We start from the raw sequence: 25,980 nt of genomic DNA on the forward strand, positions 1-25,980 counted from the left end.
CACTTACTTTCAGAGAATGGAAGCTACTTAGGAAGTCTTTAAAGGTCACAGTGGTTAAGAGCATGGATACGGGAACAACACAACCTGAGTTTGAATCTCAAGCTATATAGCCTTGTGCAAAATACCTTACTTGTGTGTACTTCAGTTACCTCATCTTTAAAATCTAGATATAGATTGTTCCTGCCTCATAGACTTGTTTTGTGAATTAAATGAGATAATTCAAGGAAAATGAGAATTAAATGAATTTTTTTCATGTAACGTGCTTAGAACAGTGCATGTAACACAGTAAGAACATGATGTGAGTTAGCTATCTGTATTGGCTTTTATCTTTCACTTGAAAAATGTTATTCACAGACTTCCTTTCATTGCTCTACACAGTATTGGTTACATGTCTTGCCTGTAACTTGGCTTAATAGTGTTACAACCTCTAGGAACTCTATCTTCTCTAAACTACACACACAGGGAATAATATCCTGAAGCGAAAGAGAGCTGTCCATTATTATTTGGTGGAGAAGAACAAGATTTCCCTCCACTGCTGCCTCCCAGAGATTAGAAAGTAGCATGGCACTCTTCACTATTAAAGAAGCATGGTAATACTCAGGCAGGTGAGGTTAATAAATAGAGTGCTTAGTGTATCTAGTCTTTACTACATGACAGGTGCTATCTGAAGCACTTGACTCACTGTAACACTATGAGTCTGGTACTATTAACATCCCTGTTTTACAGGCAAAGAGACAGAAGCAAAGCAACTTACCCAGGGTCACACAGCTGAAAATTGGGAGAGCCAGGATTTGAATCCAGGTGTTTCAGGTTCATAGTCTGACTCTTAGTCACTCTGTAGCCTCTCACTGTAAAAGTTTTCAAAGTACATCTGGAATAATCTGCTTCAAAAAAGTAGTCATGGAAATAGGAAGCATGTGAATTTTTATGTATACCAGATATGAGATTTTCACAAGGATATTGAATGCAAAGTGATTTAAACAAAAAGGAATGTTGTCTGCTTACATCACTGGATGTCTAGAAGATGACAGAATTCAGGCAGAGTTCAGTCAGGTTTCTGTGTCCATTTCTCTGCCGTTCTCTGGTATCTGTCTTTGTTCTATAGACACGTGATCACAAGGAGGCTGGCTTCTACAACCAAGGCAAAGAGCGAGCTTCCTTGTTCACCCTTAGCAGTAAAGACAGAAAAACTGACTTCTTGCTTTCTCTTAAGCTGAAGGCATTTTCCTTGAGACTCATTGGCCAGAAAAAAATCACATGCCTATTTCTGAACCAATCATTGACAAGAGAGACATCAATTCCTTCACCAGTTAAGACTCATAAGAGCCCAGCTCAGGGGCTGGGTGTTGGGTCAGTTTTTGGTTTGTTTTTCCCAACTGCATGGGCTTCATGTGTGAAGACTGCATGCTAGAAAGGAGGAAAGGGGGAATGGATGCTGAGGAGGACACCAGTAGTGCTCCCTGTAGTGGAAGACGCAACACTGGGAAGACAGAAGCAGCAGCAATCGCCACTGGTATTTCATGAGCAATTACCATGTGCCAGGCTAAATTTATTATCAACATTATCTCATTTAACCCTCACAACAACCTTATGGTAAGAAACTGTAATGATTCTGGAGTCCCTGGGTGGAGCAAACCCAATTAAGTGTTTGGCTGCTAACAAAAAGTTGGTGGTTCAAGAGGTGCATGGGGTACCCAAAAGTGGGAATCAACTCAAAGGCAAGGGATTTGTTTTTTTGGTTTTTATTATTATTCCTATTTTACAAATAAGAGAACAGATAATTTTCAAGGCTATTTAGCAATTTGCCTAAAGTCACACAACAAGTCAAACTCAGGTCATATTCCAAGCCTGTTAGAAAGCTCTTTTCCTCCATCTGGAATTCTGAATCTTTCTGCTACATTAAGATAAGTGCATCTCCTTCTCCCCAGTATAATAATGCTGATTGAAGTTTTCATGCTTTAAACTAAGATACAGGAAGAGAAAAAATGTGGTAAACCTTTAAGGTAACATTTCCACTTCTTTCTCAGGAGAGAACAGTCTTTGCAGCCTTATGCAAAGCCCTGGCAAATGGCAGGTGGCATTAGGGACAAAACGAAACGAAGAGAATGTTAACAATTTACTATAAATGATTTTTCAATTGAAGGAAAACAGGAAATACACCAGAAGGCTGTGGATCATAGGTCAACACCTGTTCCTCTCTGCATGTGTCCACAGTCCCTGACATCTCATCTCCTGGGAAATCAGACAGCACTGAGATGCCAGCCAAGCCAGGGAATACCAAGGCCTTTCTGCCAGCTACTGCCAGGTCTTAGACTCCGGAATGCCACTCAGCAGCACCATGCTCCTTGAAATGACTTGCCCAACCCGTTTTCAGTGTGGTAAAATAAAGGCCGAGTGTAACTTTACTTGGGGAGCAGATGCCTCAATGCCTCACTAGTGTGTGCCATAAGTGACATGTGTATTGCATCACTGATAATGTGAATTCACAGGACTCTTTAGTAATGGAGAAATGGAATATTCAGCAAATACTGAGTTCTTACCATGGCTAGGTACTATTATTAATTGACAAAAAAAATTGGCTTAGGATTCCTGTTTCCTGTGGGTGATTTTTCTTTTTTTTAATCCAAAGTTGTAGATGAACAACATTCTTACTACATCTCCAGGTCAGTAGTTGAAATTTTTCTAGCCCATAGTTCATTCATAGGAAGTCCTTCCTATACTCAGCCTTATATTGGTAGCTCAAAGCTTATGGCTGATACTGTCCTTTCTGAATAGAAATTAAAAGTAAAGGTCACAGACTTTAAGATCTATATCTGGTTCTAAACCCCTGCGACCCCCACACATCTGTCAGTTTGTTGTACTATGAGGGCTTGTGTGTTGCTGTGATGCTGGAAGCTATGCCACCGGTATTCAAATACCAACAGGGTCACCCATGGTAGACAGTTTTAAGCTGAGCTTCCTGATTAAGACAGACTAAGAAGAAGGACCTGGTGGTCTACTTCTGAAAAGAATTAGCCAGTAAAAACCTTATGAATAGCAGCAGAACATTGTCTGATACAGGGCCAGAAGATGAGCCCCTCAGGTTGAAAGTCATTCAAAATACAACGGAGGAAGAGCCACCTCGTCAAAGTAGAATGGACCTTACTGACATGGATGGAGTCAAGCTTTCAGGACCTTCATTTGCTGATGTGGCACAATGAGAAGAAACAGCTGCAAACATCCATTAATAATTGGAACATAGAACGTATGAAGTATAAATCTAGGAAAATTGGAAATCGTCAAAAGTGAAATAGAACCCATAAACAATTGATATCCTAGGCATTAGTGAGCTGAAATGGACTGGTGTTGGCCATTTTGAATTGGACCTTCATATGGTCCACTATGCAGGGAAGGACAAACTGAAGAGAATGGCTTTGCATTCATCCTCAAAAAGAACATTTCAAGATCTATCCTGAAGTAAAACGTTGTCAGTGATAGGATAATATCCACATGCCTACAAGCAAGACCAGTTAATATGACTATTATTCAAATCTATGCACCAACCACTAAGGCCAAAGATGAAGACATTGAAGATTTTTTTCAACTTCTGCAGTCTGAAATTGATCAAACATGCAGTAAGGATGCATTGATAATTACTGGTGACTGGAATGCCAAAGTCGGAAACAAAGAAGAAGAATCAGTGGTTGGAAAATATGGCCTTGGTGATAGAAATGATGCTGGAGATTGCAGAATATAGTTTTGCAAGACCAAAGACTTTTTCATTGCAAATATGTTTTTTCAACAACATAAACAGCAACTATACACATGACTCACCGGATGGAATACACAGGAATCAAGTTGACTATATCTGTGGAAAGAGATGATGGAAAAGCTCAATATCATCAGTCAGAACAAGGCCAGGGCCAACTGCAGAACATACTATCAATTGCTCATATGTAAATTCAAGTTGAAGCTGAAGAAAAAGGACAAGACCATAGGAGCCAAAGTACGACCTTGAGTATATCTCACCTGAATTTAGAGACCATCTCAAGAATAGATTTGACACATTGAACACTAAGGACTAGAGACCAGACAAGTGTAGGATAACATCAAGGATATTATACATGAAGAAAGCAAGAGGTTATTAAAAAGACAAGGAAGAAATAAAAGACAAAAATGGATGTCAGAAGAGACTCTGAAACTTGCTCTTGAACGTCAAGTAGCTTAAGGAAAAGAAAGAAATGATGAAGAGCTGAACAAAAGATTTTAAACGATGGTTCAAGAAGACAAAGTAAAGTATTATAATGACATATGCAAAGACCTAGAGATAGAAAACCAAAAGGGAAGAACATGCTCACCATTTTCTCAAGCTGAAAGACCTGAAGAAAAAGTTCAAGCCTCCAGTTGCAATAGTGAAGAATTCTATGGGCAAAATACTGAATGACTCAGGAAGCATCAAAAGAAGATGGAAGGAATACATACAGTCACTATACCGAAAAGAAATGGTCGATGTTCAACCATTTCAGGATGTAGCATATGATCAAAAATCTATGGTACTGAAGAAAGAAGTCCAAGCTGCAGTGAAGACAGGGGCAAAAAACAAGGCTCCAGGAACTGACAAAATATCAATTGACATGTTTCAACAAACAGACGCAGCACTGGAACTGCTTACTCATCTATGCCAAGAAATTAGGAAGGCAGCTACCTGGCCAACCGACTGGAAGAGATCCATAATTATGCCTGTTCCAAAGAAAAGTGATCCAACCGAATGGGGAAATTATCGAACAATATCATTAATATCACATATAATAAAATTTTGCTGAAGATCATTCAAAAGTGGTGGCAGCAGTACATCAACAGGGAACTGCCAGAAATTCAAGCAGGATTCAGAAAAAGATGTGGAACTAGGGATATCACTGCTGATGTCAGATGGATCCTGGCTGAAAGCAGAGAATACCAGAAAGATGTTTACCTGTGTTTTATTGACTATGCAAAGGCATTTGACTGTGTGGAGTGAAGAATGATAATTCCAGAACCCTTAATCGTGCTCATGAGGAACTGGTACATAGATCAAGAGGCAGTCATTCAAACAGAACAAGGGGAAACCAGTGGTTTAAAGTCAGGAAAGGTGTGCGTCAGGGTTGTATCCTTTCACCATATTTATTCAATCTGTATACTGAGCAAATAATCCTGGAAGCTGGAGTATACAAAGAAGAACGAGGCATCAGGATTGGTTGGAGGGAGACTCATGAACCAGCTACAATATGCAGATGACACAACCTTGCTTGTTGAAAGTGAAGAGGACTTGAAGCACTTGTTGATGAAGATACAAGACTACAGCCTTCACAACTGGACCAATAAGCAACATCATGATAAAACGAGAAAAGATTGAAGTTGTCAAGGACTTCATTTTACTTCGATCCACAATCAACACCCTTGGAAGCAGCAGTCAGGAAATCTAATGACGCATTGTATTGGGCGAATCCGCTGCCAAGAGACCTCTTTAAAGTGTTAAAAAGGAAAGATGTCACCTGGAAGGCTAAGGTGTTCCTGAACCAAGCCATGGTGTTTTCAATCTCCTTATATGCATTTGAAATCTGGGCAATGAATACGGAAGACTGAAGAAGAACTGACGCCTTTGAATTATGGTGTTGGCGAAGAATACTGAATATACCATGGACTGCCAAAAGAAGGAACAAATGTGTCTTGGAAGAAGTACAGCCAGAATGATCTTTTGAAGCAAGGATGGTGAGATTTCGTCTCACGTACTTTGGACATGTTACCAGGAGGGATCTGTCCCTGAAGAAGGACATCATGTTTGGCAAAGTAGAGGGTCAGCGAAAAAGAGGAAAACCCTCAACAAGACGGATTGACAAGGTGGGCACAACAATGGGCTCAAGCATAGCAACAATTGTGAGGATGACACAGGATCGGGCAGTGATTCATTCTGTTGTGCATAGGGTTGCTATGAATCGTAACTGACTCCATGTCATGTAACAACAACAACAAACCCTGGTGTATTGTTCACCCTCAGCCCCTCTCTTGCTTTGAAGTTAACTATTTCTCACTACTACTGTGAATTTCCCCATCTTGTTTTTTTTAATTAATTAGTTTTATTGTGGTGTGTGTGTTTATATGTATACATACATATGTATACAACATTTACCATTTCAACATTTCACCACTATCCATTGAACCCCATCTTGATTTTGCACTCAGTTTATTTTATATGTTAGTAAGCATTTGGGAGGAGACTTCATACATTGCTCAGGGTGCCTTGATAGGGAGGCTATTAGGGAACTCTGTAGGGCTTTTTTTTTTTAATAACTTTTCTGTAAATCTAAAATTATTTCAAAATAAAAAAGCTAAAAATATTTAAATTTCCTTTCATCTGGATTTCATTCTATGAGGAAAGATCATCAGCTCTGGGGTCAAATAGACTCAGATTCAAAGCCTGGTTTTATCCCCTATTAGTTATGTGACTTAGGACAAGTCATTTAACCTCATTCAGCCCCAATCTTCTCAGTTGTGTAGACAATCCACCTCAGACGTCTATTCCAAGGTTAAAATTAAGCAAGACATACTTAGAGTTCAACATATATCATTTCTCTGTATCTCTACCCCTTACTCAGAAAAGTTTGTAAATTAAAATCATTGCTTCCATGTAGTGTTAAACTGGCATACTCCCTTATAATCAACAGTTATGGCTGAGTTTAGAAAAAAATGTGTTATCTGACTGTATAATCTAATGCAGTCAAATAATATTTAGGAAAGTGTTATTCAGTTGGTTATTAGAAAATTCAGAAGCCAGGGTGTGTGTGTGGTCCTTACTTGTTACCATTCTGATCTATTGTCACCCAAATTTCCCTTTGCCACATAAGGTAACATATTCACAGTTTCTGGGGATTGGGGCGTGGACATCTTTGGAGCCCATTATTCTGCCTACCAGACACAGTAACCAGCATCATTTGTTTTTACTGTGGAGTTGCTTAAACTGTTTGTGCTGCCTCTACAAAAGTTCTATTAAAAAACCTACAGTATGGACATGGAATATGTGGCTGTTTGTCTCCATGAACAACTGCCACCTTTACCATGAACACAGAACTGGATGGTGCCTGGCTACCACTACTGATCATGTTGATCAAGGATTCTATAGAGTAATCCAATTGGAAGGGGGAAAATGAAAAACAGAATTTCAAATTCTCATGGGCTTCAGACATTCTGGAACCATGGAAGCTAGATGAACCGCTGAAACTATTGCCCTAAAATAATCTTTAAACTTTAAATCGAAAATATCCCCTGATGTCTTCTGAAAACCAAACAGTAGTTTAACTTAACTAGTAAAAAATTTCTGCCATTATGCTCTTTTAAAAACCACTTATATGGGACCAAATTGACAACAGCAACTCGAAAGATTAGATGGGAATCTTAGGGGGCAGTGAGTTTATGTTAACGGAGGACGAACAACTCAGAAAAGGAGGATAAGAATGGTAGCAAAACTCAAAGAATGTAATCAATGTCACTGAATTGTACACGTAGAAACTGTTGAATTGGTGCATGTTTTGATGTATATATTCTCGACAAAAACAACAAAATAAATAAAATTTTTGTAAAACCTACATTACATCAAAAATCACCTGAAACATCTTTTCAGAGATGCTAGTACCCAAAAAAAGACTTAAACACACATACACATACATAAACACACTTTCCCAGATATCAAGGTGATTCAAGTGAAGCTCTGAGAAGTATAAAGAGAGTAATAATGAACATGTATGCAGAGAAGCTCTAGATTAAATCAAGCACATGTAACATTATTGACTCTGTGTTGGTTCATGACAGCTAGCTGAGTTAAACAACTGAAGCCAGGCTTTGGTTGAATCAGAAAGCCATCTTTCCCTGAAAGTGTTTCGCTACTCAGTGCTAGCCTTTGTTGCACACTTCTTCACTAGCTATCAGCAAATCACTGCAAAAGTGTTAACTGACATTTTAGGTATGAACCTTGGGGGGTGGGAGGAGAAGTCTTCTTTACATTTTACAAGAAGTGTCTGGGGAAAAAAATTGAAAAAACCTCTTGTTAATAAGAAGGAAGTGATATTTTGAGAAGGAGGCTGCTCTGCCAAGTGGGTAAGGTGTTTCCATAGGTCTTTGGGTCCCATGTGCTCATACACTTTCTGCCCCTTCAAATTGACCTGAAATGCACCTCTTTCTTTCTCAGGGTCAGCGGGGCCATCACTCTGACTTAGTCATGTAATGTAGCAGCCATCCTCTTCCTCCCCCACCTACAGGCACACCGTAAGGAGATCTGCCACACTTCCATTTGAGAAAAAATAAAAATTGAAATCTTAACATGTTGTTTCTGAAAGATGACTAACTCTTGGCATTCATTTAACATTATAACAAAATACTAAGGAAAAATTCATATGCAAGTTTTTTGTTTGTTTTTTAGAACTGGCTTAATATCTAATCAATGGAAAAACATTCATAATATTTTAGTTCTCTTCTAGAAGTCTATATGCACAAAAAGTCAAAGTATGGACAAATGGGCAAATATACATAATGTTGTCAAGGACATCTTCAGTCTATGAAATGAAAACATTATCTATGTTACAGAGTTTATGGTCACCCTGAAAATACACCGAAACCATGAAATCTGTTTGTCATGGATTGAATTATGTTCCCCAGAAAATGTGTGTATCAATTTGGCTGGGCCATGATTCAAAGTATTGTGTGGTTGTCCTCCATTTTGTGATAATAATTTTATGTTAAAGAGGATTAGGGTGGGATTGTATAACACCCTAACTAAGGTCACAGCCCTGATCCAATGTAAAGGGAGTTTTCCTAGGGTGTGGCCTGCACCACTTTTATCTTACAAGAGATAAAAGGAAAGGGAAGCAAGCAGAGAGTTGGGGACTTCATACCACCAAGAAAGCCGTGCTGGGAGCAGAGCACGTCCTTTGGAACCTGGAGTTCCTGTGCAGAGAAGCTCCTAGTCCAGGGGAAGCTTGACAAGGACCTTCCTCCAGAGCTGAAAGAGAAAGCCTTCCCCTGGAGTTGATGCCCTAAATTTGGACTTCTAGCCTACTACACTGTGAGAAAATACATTTCTTTTTGTTAATGCCATCCACTTGTGGTATTTCTGTTAGAGCAGTACTAGATGACTAAGACAATGTTGAAAGTTGCCAACTTCCACTCTCAAGAAGGGTTAGTATCATATACCTCTAAAAGTCACTACACTGCTACAAGGCTTAGCAGGTGCTAAGATTTTACTAGAAGTCCCTGGGTGGTGCAAACAGTTAATGTGCTCAGCTGCTAATACACACACACCTCAAACATTATACTTAATGGTGAAAAAAACTTAATGTTTTCTATGTAAGATTGGAAACAAGGCAAGTATATCTGCTTTCACCAGTTATCAGTTGTTTTCATAATTTATTGCACATATAAACCAGTACAATGTGGGGGGGAGGAAAAGAAAAATAAAAAAGACATATAAATTGGAAAGAAAGAAGTAAAATTATCTCTATTCACAGATAACATAATTGTATAAGCAGAAAATCCTAAAGAATCTACATAAAAGCTACTAGAACTACCAAGTAAGTTTCCCAAGGTTGCATGAAATAAAGTCTATATACAAAAATAAATGAACAATTGGAATCTGAAACACTATTTAAAATAATACTTAAAAAAAACATACTCATAGGGTTAAACTTAAAAAAAAATGAACATAGCCTATGCACTGAAAACTATAAAATATTGCTAAGAGAAATCAAAGAAGACCTAAATAAGTGCAGAAATATACTATCTTCATAGATTAGAAGACTATACTGTTAAAATGTCATTCACTCCAGATTTATTGCAACTAATTAAAACTCCAATATACAGAACATCTAGGTTCAGCTCTGAGATTTAAAGCTAGAAAGAATATTGCACCCTGTTTACAGTAAAAAAAGAATCAGGCTAACTTTAATTTCACAATTTTTGTTGAATTGCTGTTGCAAAGGAAGCAACTGGTCCAAAATCTAAGAAGAGATGGGAGCCTGTGGGGTAGTTGCAACCAGACACTGATAAGAAGAATTCAGCTACTTAACTGATGCAGGCAAGTACGGGCTGAGCAACAGTATGAAGAACGTAGGATGCATAATTTGAGGGAATCTGCACTAAAAAAGACAAGTGAGAACTCAAACAAAGTGTCCATTGTGCAGACCTGAGGAAAGGTAACAGCCACTAGGCAGGAGAGGCAAGGAACTCCATCTAGACCTGGGCATGATAGAAATTAAAAAAAAAAAAAAGTCATCAGTAAAATTGGCATAGCTGAATAAAAAAATCAGTAAATATATAAATAAACCTGTTGCTGTCGAGTTGATTCTGACTCACAGTGACTCTAGAGGACAGAGTAGAACTGCTCCATAGGGTTTCCAAGGAGCAGCTGGTGGATTCAAACTGCCAACTTTTTGATTAGCAGCTGTAGCTCTTTACCACTACGCCACCAGGGCTCCAAATATATAAATAGATCAACAGAAATTACACACACAGAGACACAAAGAGAACAAAGAATGAATAAGTAAGAATGAACATCTAGGAGATGTGGAACAATATCAAATGGTTTAATATATGCATAATTGAAATTCATAATAATAAGAAGAGAAAGCAAGGTAAAAACAATATTTGAAGAAATACTGTGAGACATTAAATGGTTTATTATAAAATGCTATGAAAATTGTATTCTCATAAATTCAATAACTTAAATGAAATGGACCAATTCCATGAAATGCATAAACTACCAAACTCACCCAAGAAGTAATAGATAACCTCAATAGTCTTATAACTATTACTTTGTAGTTAAACCTTCAAAAAGAACACTCTATGCCAAAATAGTTTCAGTGGAAAATCCTACCAAACATTTAAGAAATAAATAATACCAATTCTACACATTCTGTTCCAGAAAATAAAAGAGGACAGAACATATGCCAATTCATTTTATGGGACCAGCATTACCAGAAATCCAAAACCCCACAAAAATATTATAAGAAAAGAAAAATGCAGACAAACACATCTCATGAATATAGGTGCAAAAATCCTCAAAAAATATTGTAAAATAAAACCCAAAACATTTAAAAAGGATAATACATTTGATTAAATGTGGTTTATGTTGGAATAAAAAGCTGCTTGAACAATCAACATATTAAGAGAATAAAGGTGAAAATTTATATGATCATGTCAACAGATGCAAGAAAATTCATTTGACAAAATTCAACATCCATTTGTAAAAAAAGAAAAAAAAGATGGAAGTATGTCAAAAAGTAAAACGAACATAAAAATTTTCCATGCCCAATGTTGGAAAAACCTAAGCAAAACAAAATAAATAACAATAGTACTGGATTATATCTCAAAGAATAAAATAAATATTCAGTTTATACTGATCTGAATAAATAATTGAGAGAGTAGGGACCATTTTTTCTTACAGAAGTATTTCAGTTAATAAATGTAGAAAGAATGATCAAAATAGAAAATCACTATTCTTATACAACAGTAATGACTAATACAAGAAACAAGTACATCACTATTCTTACACAACAGTAATGACTAATACAAGAAACAAGTACAAGTTAGAGCCTCCATATTTGCTATTTAGTGAGTGAAAGATTAAGAAAAAACAGAATATTAGTATAGTCTCAGAGTAGCTCTTCACAACATTTAGTAATTTCAAACGGAAAAATAGTAACTTTACAGTGGATGATCTTGGCAGGCACCATTTAAACCAAGTGATTAAAATTAACATCATATCATAATGTTAACATACATATCAACATACCATCATTGCACTGAGAAGGGTACATCACCTTTGTCATGTCCTTTCCAATAATGAGAAAAGATCAGACAAATCCAAATGGAGGGACAGACATTCAACAAAACAACTGACCAGTACTTCAAAAGTGTCAAGACTGTGAAAGACAAGGGAATATTGAAAACTGTCACAGATTTAGAAGACTAAAGAGACATGACAGCTAACCACAATGTGAGAGCCTAGACTGTATCCTGGGACAGAAAAAAAAGGACATTAGTGGAAAAATTGATGAAATCTAAATAAGTTCGGGAGCTTAGTTAATAGTATACTATCAAAGTTAATTTCTTAGCTTTGATAATTTTTCTATGGTTATGTAATATGTTAATCTGGGTGAAAGATGTATGGGAACTCTCTGTACTATTTCTGCAACATTTATGTAAGTCTAAAATTATCTCAAAATAAAAGACTAAAATAAAATTCCACCAGGATTTTTTTTCGGCAGAAATTGGCAGGCTGGTTTTAAAATTTATAAGGGAATGCAAAAACTCAGAGTACCCAAATCAATTTTGCAAAAAAAAGATCATAGTTAGAGGACTCACATTACCTGATCTGAAGACTTAGTAAAAATCAACTTAATCAAAACAGTGTGATATTTGCATAAGTATAGACATATAGACTAGTAGAACAAAATAGAATCCAGAAATAGACCTACACATACATGGCCAATTGATTTTTTTTAAAAAAGGTACTAAGATAATTCAACGGGGAAAGCATAGTTTTTTTCTAAAATTGTTGCTGAAACAACTAGCTATCCACATGGGAAACATAAATGAACCTCAACCCTTACCTTACACCATATGAAAAAATTATTTCAAAATACATCATAGACCTAAATATAAAAACTAAAACTTTAAAACTTCTAGAAGACATAGATGAAATCTTCACAACATTGAGGTAGGCAAAACTTCTTAAATGGGACACACGAAAAGGCATAAACAATAAAAGAAAAAAAGATGAATTGGAATTCATCAAATTAAAAACTTATAATCTTCTAAAGAGATCATTAAGAAAATCAAAAGACATGCCACAGATTAGAACGTTTATAATACGTATAACTGACAAAACACTTGTATACAGACTAGATAAAAAACTCTTACAACTTAATTATAAAATAAATGACCTGATTAAAAAATAGACAAAATATTTAAGTACACTTTACAAAAGAAAGTATATGAATTGCCAATAAGCACATGAAAAAATGTTCAACATTATAAGCTACCAGGGAAATATAAATTTAAACCAAATTATGATACTACTACACTCTCACTAGAATGACTAAAATTTAAAACTGAAATTTCTAAGTGTTGATGAAGATATGGAGCAACTGCAACTCTCATACATTGCTGGTGGGAATGTAAAATGGCACAACTTCAGAAAACTGGGTTTTTGTTTTGTTTTGTTTTTTAATAAATTTAAACGTATACTTATCTTAAATCACAGCAGTTTCTCTCCTAAGCATTTACCCAAAAGAAATGGAAACCTATGTCAGAGCACAGACCTTCTATATTAATGTTCATAGGAGCTTTAGTTTTAACAGCTAAAACTGGAAACAAATACAAAAAGTGAATAACAAACAGATTTCGGTATATCCATAAAATAGACTATTACTCAGCAATTAAAAGGAATAATCTAGTGATGCTTGCAACAACTTGCATGAACCTCAACTGCGTACTTGGATTCCATCTATAAGAAACTCTCAAAAAGGTGAGACTATAGTAATAGAAAGCAGATAGAAGTTGTCAGGGGCCGAAGGTTGGGGAGAGGGAATTGATTGCAAAGGGGAATGAAGGAAGGAACACCTTTTTAGGGTAATGGAAATGTTCTGTCTCTATGGTGGTTACATGACTGAATGCTTTTGTTAAAACTCATCGAACTGTACACTTAAAATTGGGTGCACATAATCGTATATAAATTATACCTCTATAAAGTTGACTAAAGTTTTTAAAACAATTTTAAAAACTGAATTTTATGTATAAACTATAATTACCTTACACTTTTCAAACAATTTGCATGAGTAATACTGTAGCATATTTGACTATCCTAATGCTAGTTTGAACATGTATTCAGAATGTTTTAGGGAATCCAATATAGGAAATTATTCCTCCACACTCAAGTTCTGAATCAAATGAGAGCTACAACAAAAGAATAAGGTAGATGGGAAGCCAAAGTGCCAACTTTATTACCGTTAAAGCAGTTATTGGGAATGTGGCTTACATCGGTGGGCAAGAGGGCTCCCAGTACTGAAGTCCAGGCTCAAGCAATGCCATCCAGGACAGGCTTCCTTGTGTCAGGATAGCCCTTCCTGGTATGCCTACTGCATGGCCAAATGAAGCATGACCTCTGAAACAGTTGGCTGCCAGGAAAGAAGAGAACTGGCCCATGTATACATGGAGTTCCTCTCTCAAACTCACCAATCAGGTAGATCACCCACCTCTCTTGGTATGGTGTGATTGAGGAGCTGGACAGATTTCAGTGGTATTACACTAATGGAGTACCTTCCACATGGAAGGAAACATAAGGGGTGGGAAAAAAGAATATCCTTCCATAAGAATGCCTATAGGTTATTAAAAATGGTCACATTGTGTCTGTCAGCTTTATTTGATTTTTCCATAAGATTGAATATTTGGTTAGAAATGTTACTAATAGATCCCTATTATCTATTATATTAAAGGCTGGCAATTTTTTCTGTAAAGGGCCAGCTTTTAAATTCTGGAGCCATATAATCTCTGTTGCAACTATCCGACTCTGCTGTTGTAGCATAAAAACAGCCATAACACGTAAAACCAAACCTGTTGCTGTCACGTCAATTCCGACTCATAGAGACCGTATAGGACAGAGTAGAACTGCCCAACAGGCTTTTCCAGGGGTGCCTGGTGGACTCGAACTGCCAACCTTTTGGTTAGCAGCCAAACTCTTAACCACTACTCCGCCAGGCTTTCCAAAACAGCCATAGGCAATATATAAACAAATGAAAGTGGTCATGTTCCAATAAAACTTTATTTACTAAAACAGGCAATGAACGAGATTTGGCCCAAGGACCATAGTTGGTCCACCCATGTATTATGTTTTAAATTTAGATAGGACATTTTATTAGCAACAGAATAATTTAAGTATATTAATGGTAGACAAGGACTTACTATATTTTTAAATCTTTCAAGTCAACATCTTTCTAAGTAATATGTATTAAATTTTCAGTAAATATTGTTACAGAAAAATCTTTCAAGATATTTTGGACACTATGAAAGACAACATTTTTCTTGATGTGAGTTTTGGGACTAGAACGGAAGTTAATACTGAAAATAAAAAGTACTTATGGCAAAGGTGTTTTTATACTCTGAGACTACATGTAACATACTAAAATGATCATCACTTTCCATCGTGTAGAATGTTTTCCATAGTAGGGTATCTGTTAGAAATCCAAGTGAATGGTGTAATTTCCTTTCTCGCCACATGAGCTATAAAGGCAGATCATAGCACCAATATATTAAAAAAAAAAAAAAAAAAAAGAAAGGAAAAAAAAAAACACAGATGCTGCATTTTCTTAACATTATTTTTTAAAAGAGAGGCAATAGCCAAATAAGAAATTATGCCAATGGCCCTCAGACACCCTTTTAGCTCAGTAATGAAGTCACTCCTGAAGTTCACCCTTTAGCCAAAGATTAGACAGGCCCGTAAAACAAAACGAGACTGATGGAGCACACAGGCCCAGGGACAAGGACTAGAAGGCAGGAGGGGACAGGAAAGTTGGTAATAGGGAACCCAAGGTCTAGAAGGGAGAACGTTGACATGTTGTGAGGTTGTTAACCAATGTTGTAAAACAATATGTATACTAACTTTTTAATGAGAAGCTAGTTTGTTCTGTAAACCTTCATCTAAAGTACAATTTAAAAAAACTTTTGGGGGACTAAAACCAGGGAAGAAAAAACTATGCCACAGATACTTTTGATTTATAAACCATTAATATTTATATTCTCAACTGGTCAACAATGTATGAGTAAAGTACAAAATGAACAAATCAGCATTAGCAGAGCTTTAAGGTTCAACTTTTCTTCTTCTGTCATTTAATTTTCAATCAAAACATTACCTAAACATAGATTTCTATAACTAATGTGCTAAAACATATATTGAAAATAAAACACGTCATCAACCTTGATTTTTCTCACTCCATGTAAAGATCTGAATCTTAAAACCTCACAAAAATGCATCTTAGATATACTTCTATAAAAGTTCTGCCCATGATGCCAATGGCACCATTTCCATGGTAACTTCTATGCTTAAAAAGGAAAAAAACAGGAGTCTTAAGAATATTGCACAAAATGAACAAAATAAATTATTAGATTGAACATATGTGGTATAAACAAAATATGGGGTGCAGTTATTAAAAATGAATTGCCTTTTTAAAAAAGGAAAACAAGCATAACTCAGACACAGAACTTCAACTTACAAGAAATGTGATCATTCTAAACTCGTAACAATAAAACTATCCCAGTGCCTCATATGTTACCAGTTTCAGGACGCTCATGCACATCAACATGTTGAGTAATCCTTCTATCATAGATGCCGAAATATACATGCAATTTTTATGTTATTAATAAATTAAAAGTACGAAAATTGATACATAGACATTAGATTTGTACCAATAATAGAAGTACCATTATTTGTATTATAGATAAAATATATGTTTTAATATTACTGTATAAATTACTTTCTTCCTCCAAAATAGAAATACAGTGGCAATTTTATACCAAAAGTTACTTTTTTCATTTTTTTATTGCAGCAAATCCTATGCATCCCACTTAAGTTTGATATTTTCAAGATTAAGTCAATGATATTGGAACAAATCATAATGAATTAAACAAGCTAGTGATAGCTAAAGAACTAAGAACACAATCAACTTTATTGCTAAGTGAATTATTTTATTCTTATATAATTGTGCTTGAGCCATCTCAACTAAAATCAAGCTTTGTTTAATTTTTAAATACATTTACTTTCTCATAGAGGAGTATCTTAGATTACATTAAATCTATTTCATTAAATCCTTACTTCCCAGTTCTGGATTTTTGAAGGCCTATATGTCTATTTCTATCAACTCTGAATATTTTGGTGAGTGAATTATCTACCCACAAACAGCTTTGGAAAGGGAAGCAATGTAGAATCACTGAAAATTCATTTGACCTACTCATCATTTTGCCTTAGTTTGGCTCTAATAATATTAATGCCCTAAACTGAAAACTAAAATTTGATTTTCAATTGTTCAAGGTCTCTAATCCAATATAACCATGAATTATAAGATGTAATGTCTTCAGAATTATGAACTAAAATTTGATTCCCAATTGTTGTTTCATTTAACTGATGAAAGTATTGAGTGCCTACTACGTAAGAGGCACCACGTTTGGCACTAGGGACACAAATACAAATCTGGAAAGGCACAGCCCACAGGAGTTGAGCTCTAGTAAAAATGAGAGAAAAGTAAACCAGTAATGACTTGCAATGTGACAAAAGTGAAAGAGTCCTCCCCAAGGTACAATGGTGTCTAAAGAAAAATAAATAAAAAGAAATCTGAATGTAAAAAATATAAGAGATGTTAGAAATCATCTGGTCCAACTCCTTCCTTTTACATCTAAAGGAACTGATTACCAGAGTCTATATATATGCATGCGTGTCTCTGTGTGTCTATGTGTGTCTGCATGTTTTTCTAGTGTCCTGTCAAAATATAAATTATACAAAATAGGATCTCATTGATATATGCTATAAATACATATATACACATATATGGTAAGATAAAAAGGAAAGTGTACCTGAATGGAAATCTGAAGAAGGGTTCTATTTGTGCATTGCCAACTTTTAGGTACATGAGCATGCACAAGACATTCAGCAATATTTTTATCCATATTATGAGTTCAGTTCAATATCTATTACCTAATTCTCCAGGTTATTGTGAGTACTGAATGTAGTAATGGTATGAAAGATTTTGTAAAATTTAAAGCATAATAAAATACAATCTGTGATAGTACTTAGCATAATATAACTGGACATATAAAGAAGATTATTAATTGTGGGAAAGTAACTGATTAATAAAATGAAGTACGTAGTTAATTGTGAATTAAAAGAGAAAATGAAGGTTATTTACTTCTTATCCATTCATTATTTGTTGTCATATTCAAGATATATGAATACTCAAATCAACAGAGAGGAAAAACAATTAGCAAATTTAGGAAATGTATTTTTATGTCTCTTTCCATTCCCAAGACAGAAGCACAGGACTTCTGTATTAATCAGAATGGTTGGTATATATGAGAGTTTACATGCTAATAGATCAGTGCTGGTCTGCTGCACTCATAGTCCCTTCTAAGGAAAGGTGTCCCACCCATTGCCCACACTTAGGTGAAAGCTGAAGTAGGCTGGTTTGATTCCATGTATCATCCTCCCTCACCACCCTAGCTTACTGAAAACCTGGTAGGTGCCAGAGCCAAAGGCTGTTGGTCAATCCATAGCTATTCAGATAGCTATACCATAGCCTAAAATAAAGTCTTTCTCTTTCAGGAATTTGAACTTTGAGATATTGGGAAGTTGAGGCAGCCAACAGTTGGTGACTGAAGCTGGACAATTCATAGAGAGAAACCATGACATAGAGTCAGGGCCATAAGAGCTAGTGGCAAGCTGAAGTTATAAGGAAGGAAAGTCCATGGGTAAGTAAAATCTATAAGGTAGTGAAGAGTAGAGGAGAGAAGAGTAAAGATTTGTGTGTGGCGAGAGAGTTAGGAGGAACAATCAAAGACAAATAGAAAGCAGTCTTTAAAGTTACCTTTGCTCATGAGGGATAACTCTAATTGTACCTGTATAATAAATTCGTCAGTTTTGGCTGAGTTCCTAAAACAGCCTGGATATCCACGGAAAATTTAATATTTATTAAATGTGATTAAAAGTGATGATAACAGCAGCAGTATCTAGAAGTGATGTCCAGAGAAATAAGTCAGAAAATGAGCTGCTATCTAGGGATTTCACTGATTTTATTATTTGCATCATCACTAGGAGGAAGCCGGCTCTGTGTAACAGTCAAATGTCCTGTTGATGGTTCAGTTAAAGAGTTTGTGAGGAGATAGCACCTTCCTTATTAAATTAGGATGCTATCCTGAAAGATGTGAGAAACATGTTGTATTGGACATTTCTTCTGCAACATTTCAAACCCACACTCTTGGCCATGCCATTTACTCTGGCCACTGCTGCAATGATTCAGGCAGGTACAACCAGGTAGCACTTCACCTTGTGCCAAGACTGCATAATCTGCTTACTTTCTCAGGAATTCTGTCTCATCATGAAGTGGGATGTCCACTGGAATCTGCAGAGTGCAGTGAAACTTCTAGTGACCCATTTGCAGAATTTGGGCTTTCCATCCCAGAAGCTTAGTTTCTGTTGGATTAAAGGTCCTGGTCCCCAGAAGGCAACCGTTCCGCTAAATTTGAAGTAACTACCATATAGTCATTTTTGGCTCCTTATTACAGTGGATGGCAAGAAAATAAAAGTTTTTGAAGGAGGTAATCAACCTTGATTACCATGAACAGCTAAAGTTTCTGCTAAATAATAAAGTTCAAAGAGCAAGTGTCTTGAATCCAGGAGATTTATTGAAGTGTCTGGTGGTGTTTCCACAACAAATGGTAATGATGAATGTAAAGTTGCCACCACTAAAAACAACTAAATGCTCAGACCTGTCAAGGATAATGATCTGGATCACACTACTAGGGAAGTAACTTTACTAACCAAGTGAGAGAAATCTAGAATGACAGATGGAGGAATGACATGACAGGTATCAATTATGGCCTTGTAATCAGCTTCAACAGCAATGCCTGTAGTTTGTTCCTCTAACCCGCTTGTACCTCTTGCAGAGATTGCATCTGACTAGCCCTGGTGCTGCAGTAGTTAAGAGCTCGGCTGCTAAACCAAAGGTCAGCAGTTCGAATCCACCAGCTGCTCCTTGGAAACCCTATGGGGAAGTTCTACTCTGTCCTGTAGGGTCACTATGAGTCAGAATTGACTCAATGGCAATAGATTTGATTTTTTTTTGACCACCTTAAACAGGAATCTGTGACAGACTGGACTTATGGAGAACACAATGGATCTGAGTAGTACAAGGGGTTGACTGTGTTGGACACTTTTGGTGCACCACTTCAAATGTTCTCAGTGCTGTCTCTTACAACAGCTACTGCTTCAGCAACCAGTTCTGCATAGTCTTTGACTAGTTTTTCACAGGTGCAGCCTGATAGCATTTGACCTCAGGTCTGCTCTGCATATGTATTGCTTCCTGCCCCAGAGCCCTCTGACATGGTTGTTTGAACACCCACAGGAACCTGCTTGGAGTCACACATGTGCAACCTAGAAATGTAGGGAAGTCAATGCCCATGGAGCCACCTTTGACTGATGGGGTATGGCAGCTAAAGGATGAATGCTTCCTCTTTTCTTCCCCATAGATATATTTATTAAAACTTTTTAGGTCTCTTAGAATCAAGCATCAGTTATATGCATTAGTGGCCAAAACATGTACCTTTGAATTTTCTTTCTTTACCCTGCACTTTCATTGTCTGAGATCTCTTTCCAAATAAACTAACTGCCTGTCATCCTTTGTCTCAGGCCTTGCTTTTAGGAGAACTTAAATCGGGAGAACCCTGAACTAACTAAGATTAAAAACCTGCCATGGTCACCAACAACAACCAAAAAATATGTGTGGGTTACATAGATATGTATATATGCATATATGAGTATGTATGTGTGTGTACGTGTGTGGTATATGCATGTGCACACATGTATATTCATATATATAATAAACCACATAGGGGACACAGTCACATATACTTCTTAGATATAACTGAACACTTTGCAGGATTAGTTTTCTGGGTTAAAGGCTTAGGACCATAGTGTCGTGGGATAACTTGGTCAATTGGCATAACATAGTTCATAAAGTTTATGTTCTACATCCTAGTCTGGTAAGCAGTGTCCAGGGTCTTAAAAGCTTGTGAGTGGCCATCTAAGATATGATTATCAGTCTCCTCTCATCTGGAGCAAAAGAGAAAGAAGGAAACCAAAGACTGAGAAGAAACTAGTCTACAGGACCAACAGTCTACATGAACCACAACCTCATCTACCTTGAGACTAGAATATCTAGAATGGTGCCTGGGTACCACTAACAACTGTTCTGGTCAGGGACACTGTAGGACACTATAGAATGGGAGAAAAATGTGGAACAGAACTCAAATTCTTAAAAAGTCCAGACTTACTGAACTGAAACTAGAAACTAGAAAACTCTGAGACACTTGTCCTGAAATACTCCTTAAACCTTGAACCAAATCTACCCCCTGAAGTCACCTTTTAGCTAAATAACAGATGGTTAATAAAATAAAGAATAGTAACCATGACTACTGCACATCTTTAAAAAATCATCTATATGAGAACAAACAGTCAACAATTACTGTAAAGCAAAGATGAGAGGGTAAGAGAAGAGGGAAAACAGATTATTGGAAATGAAACATCCAGAATAGAATGAGAATGCTGGCACGTTGTGAAAAATATAGCCAATGTCACTTAACAATTTGAGTAGTAATTGGTAAATGGAAACCTAACTTGTTGTGTAAACTTTCACCGAAAACACAATAAAATATTTTTTTAAAAAAACCTGCCATGGAGATTTATATCATTCCTTGTAAACATCTAATAGAAGAAGACTTAAAATGTCCAGAAACAACTCTTCCAATCTCTCCCGCTTCCAATAAATGGGAAGAAAACACACTCTGGCAATAAAAAAAAAGTACCTGAGAACTCACCGAAATTTCATCACTTTAAAGAAAGTAATACTCTAAGTTGACTGGTAATATGAGTAATGAATTAACCATTTTGCAGAAGAATCAAGGGAATAGAAAATATGCAGAAGGAAAAAAAAAGATTAAGAGAGAGAGAAAAGACAGGAGAAGACTGCAGCAGCACTGGTGATTAGAGCACCTAAAATGGACAAACCTAAGTGGAGGCAAACTGTAATATGACAGGTAAGAAGAAAGTCAAAGAAAAATGGTGGAAGCCAGATAATAATTTGTAGTAGCAACATATTTATGTAAGCCCCTTGCCATCGAGTTGATTCCAACTCATAGTGACACTATAGGACAGAGTAGAACTGTCCTATAGAGTTTCCAAGGTTGTAATCTTTACCGTAGTGGATTGCCACCTCTTTCTCCCACAGAGCTGCCAGTGGATTCGAACCACTGATCTTTCAGTTAGTGGCCAAGCACTTTAACTACTGCACCACCAGGGCTCCTCAAGTTTATATAGAGCTCACTATATGTCTGGTACTATTAAACTGTTTTACATATGCTAACTGACTTAATGATTATAAAAACCTGATGAGTTGATAACTGTGATAAAATGAAAACACATAGAGCTGAGGTAACTTGCCTAAGGTGACTCAACTAGCAAGTGACAGACATGGGATTGGAAAGCCAGAAACTTGACTCTGGAGTCTATTATTTTATAGATATTCACAAAGCAGCCTCCAATATCAGAATACCATTTCTTGGTAGGGGAAGAGTGGAAAGGATAGCTTTAGTGAAGTATGACCATTTGTATGAAGATGCAGAGAGCAAATTTAACTGAACTTTCAAACTAAATCGTTAAGTTAATCACTATTTTGGGGGGTTGGGGTGTCAGAGAAATGAAGCAAATAGAGTTTTTGGCTACATCTCAAAGGCATAATGTTGTCACCCTAAAGGCACGCAAATCAGAACACTTTGGCATTTGAGTAATTAAAGATGATATGGGAGAATAGAGAATTAAAATTTCCCTACAAAATGATAGTGCATTCAAGCTGCTTCCAAATATAGTCTATTATGGAATGAATTGTGTCCCGCAAAAATGTGTGTCAGCTTGGCCAGGCCATGATTCCCAGTATTATGTGGTTGTCCACCATTTTGTGATCTGATATAATTATCCTATGCGTTGTAAATCCTAACCTCTATGATGTTAATGGAGCCCTGATGGCTCAGTGGTTGAGAGCTCTGCTGCTAACCAAAAGGTTGGCAGTTTAAATCCACCAGCCACTCCTTGGAAGCCCTATGGGCAGTTCTACTCCACCCTACAGGGTTGCTATGAGTCGACATGGACTGGATGGTAACAGGTTGTTTGTTTTTATGATGTTAATGGGGCACGATTAAAGGCAGTTATGTCAATAAAGCAGGACTCAGTCTACAGGACTAGGTTATATTTTGAGTCAATCTCTTTTAAGGTATAAAAGAGAGAAATGAGTAGAGAGAAGAGGGACCTCCAGCCACCAAGAAAGAAGTGCCTGGAACAGAGCACGTCCTTTGGACCCAGGGTCCCAGCGCTGAGAAGCTCCTAGACCAGGGGAAGATTGATGACAAGGACCTTACCTCAGAACCAACAGAAAGAGAAAGCATTCCCAGGAGCTAGTGCCCCAAGTTTGGACTTCTATCCTCAACTGTGAGAGGATAAATTTCTGTTTATTAAAGCCATCCACTTGTGGTATTTCTGTTACAGCAGCACTAGATAACTAAGACAGTCTGATGTTCTTCTTCCATCCTCCAAAAGACAGCTTCTCATCTCCACACCCACAAATCAAAGCTTTCACCCCACACTTCTGCCTGGCTAAGTTCAGATCATCTTTTAAGACTTTCTGAATAACATCTCCTCCACATGCCTTGCTTGCACAACCTTCGCAGGATCAACTGTAATCTGTACTATGTTCTTGCGGTTGGTAAGGCCCTTATGTTAGTCAGGATATGTGCATGTTTGACTTCCTCCACAGATCAACAATTGAATTTAAATACTTCTCTGTATTTCCAATGCTTAGTATAGTACCAAGAACATAATCAGATACTCAATAAAGTTGTTAGTTGATGATCTGTTTATTTATGATGAGGCTTCTATAACCTCAGCTTTTCTGTATCATAGCCCAAAACTGATATTGACAATACTGACCCTGAGCCATTAGAAAGTCTCACTATACTAGTTTTTGAAAGTCAAACGTCATATTAAAGTACATATTTTAAAAATCAGTCATATTTATATCACTAACTGTGGAAAGGTTAAGCCTTGGTCATCTGGTAAATTCAGGTATTCAATCAACTCACCCTTTGAGAGTTCTGTATGGTCAAGTTTTTACTTTATTGTAGCATTTCCCAAAGCTTTTTTCTTAAAGTATAAATTGGTGTTAAAATATAAAAAAACTTCTGTGGTCAAAGAATTATGAAAACTACTGGGTTAAGTAGTTTTGCTTTTGTTTTTAACTGTAGGACTTTTCATAGCATTTAATTCATTAATTTCATTCTTTGTGATTCTACAAGAGTGGGAGAGAATGTGGAAAATTTTTTTCCTTCTGAATGTTATATAGGATCAGTGTCCTAGGGAACATATTTTAGGAAACGTTGCTCTTCTACATAATTCAGATGTTTTAGGAATTCTGACTGATCTCCATTTATATACCATTAGTCCAAATTCATTGGGTTTTTTAATAAATCATCTTAAGATAAAATTCAAATGCTTATTAACATATTAATATTGTGATATAACAACAGTCTTGAAATCGTTTGCGTTAGCTATACCTGAGAGGGACAGGAAACTCAACTGTGGATTAAACAAGAAAGCAGTTTATTTCTTTCCTAAATCAAAATCCAGAAGAGGTGGCTGAGGGGCCGGTCTGGAGTACACTGAGTGTAGCTTCCCTTCCCAAGGAGCCCTGGTAGCGCAGTGGTTTTAAGAGCTAAGGCAAGCTATGGCTGCTAATCAAAAGGTTAGCAGTTCAAATCCACCAGCTGCTCCTTGGAAACCCTAAGGGGCAGTTCTACTCCATCCTGAAGGGTCACTATGAGTCAGAATTGACTCAACAGCAATGAGTTTGGTTTGGAGTTTTTTTTTTTTCTTTCCCTTCCCAAGACCATCTCATGACCGAACAAGTATTGATGGTGATAATGTACAAATCAGGTTATTTGAAATGGCACGTGAAAAGAAGTAACATTATTTAACAATTCACTTGATAGCGGTGCCAAAGAGATGGTTTTGTTACTCTGAAGCAACTCTTAAAAGTGAGAATACTGGTATTGTAGAAGAAGTTGTTTAGAGGGCTAAACACTCATCCACACTGTGCTTGTATATATATTAAATGCTAAGATCTCTCAATTTGAAATCTCATGGCACAACAAATAAGACTAAGAAAGTCATGGCATTTCAATAAACTAAATTTAACAACCTGTAACTGTGCATTACATCTGATGTTGTATGGTCTAAATGTGCTTCCTTAAAAAAAAAAAAATCTGAGATTTGTCTACCTAGTTACGTACGTATGTTTGCATGGTACCTCATGCTCTATAAAAGAGCAAAGTGCATCATAATTCCAGGAACCAGTGTGTTTCATTCCAAAAAGAGAAAACACCCACTTAGTTACAAAGTAATTTTCAATTTCAAAATTGTCACCACCTTGATTGGTGGGGCAAATTAAACTGTTCTCACTATAATATATTCCATAATATTGCATATGAGCTAACCTTCTAAGCTTATGCTGAATATTAGCCTGTTGATCATTAGGTGCTCTATATTTACATGCACACACACACACATATGCAAGCACACACATACTGTATTCCAGTTATATTCTATCATTTTGATATTTGGCAAGGGAATCACTTTAGATTGAAGAATATGAAATCCAGTGAAAACCAACTCACCACCTATATATTCTCTTCTTTCCATTCCTGCCTGTTCCTCTAGGCCTTGCTCCACCGATTATGCTCCCTCAGTTATCTTCCTTCCTTCAAAGCCTCCCTTTGTGGAGGCTCCTCCACTTCAGGTTGTGAGCAACTCAAGTCTCTTCCATTCTGAGAGTAAAACCACTCTCATGGTCTTATATCTTCCTCCTCCTATTACCCCTCTTTCCTTCACTTATCATATAAAATTCTCATAATACTGATCTATGTTTCCCCAACTCCATTTTCTGTTCAATCTGACTTCAAACCCATCGGAACATTTTCCTTGAGACATCACTGGCCTCCTAATTACCATACCCAATGGATATTTTTGAGTCATTATTTTAGCTATGCTTTCTGTGGCATTTAATAGGGTTGCCGATTTTCTCCTACTTGAAGCCATTCTATAATGAGGTTTCT

The sequence above is a fragment of the Trichechus manatus genome, unplaced genomic scaffold, assembly GCF_000243295.1.
Source record: "Trichechus manatus latirostris isolate Lorelei unplaced genomic scaffold, TriManLat1.0 scaffold00056, whole genome shotgun sequence".
NCBI classification, from domain to species: domain Eukaryota; kingdom Metazoa; phylum Chordata; class Mammalia; order Sirenia; family Trichechidae; genus Trichechus; species Trichechus manatus.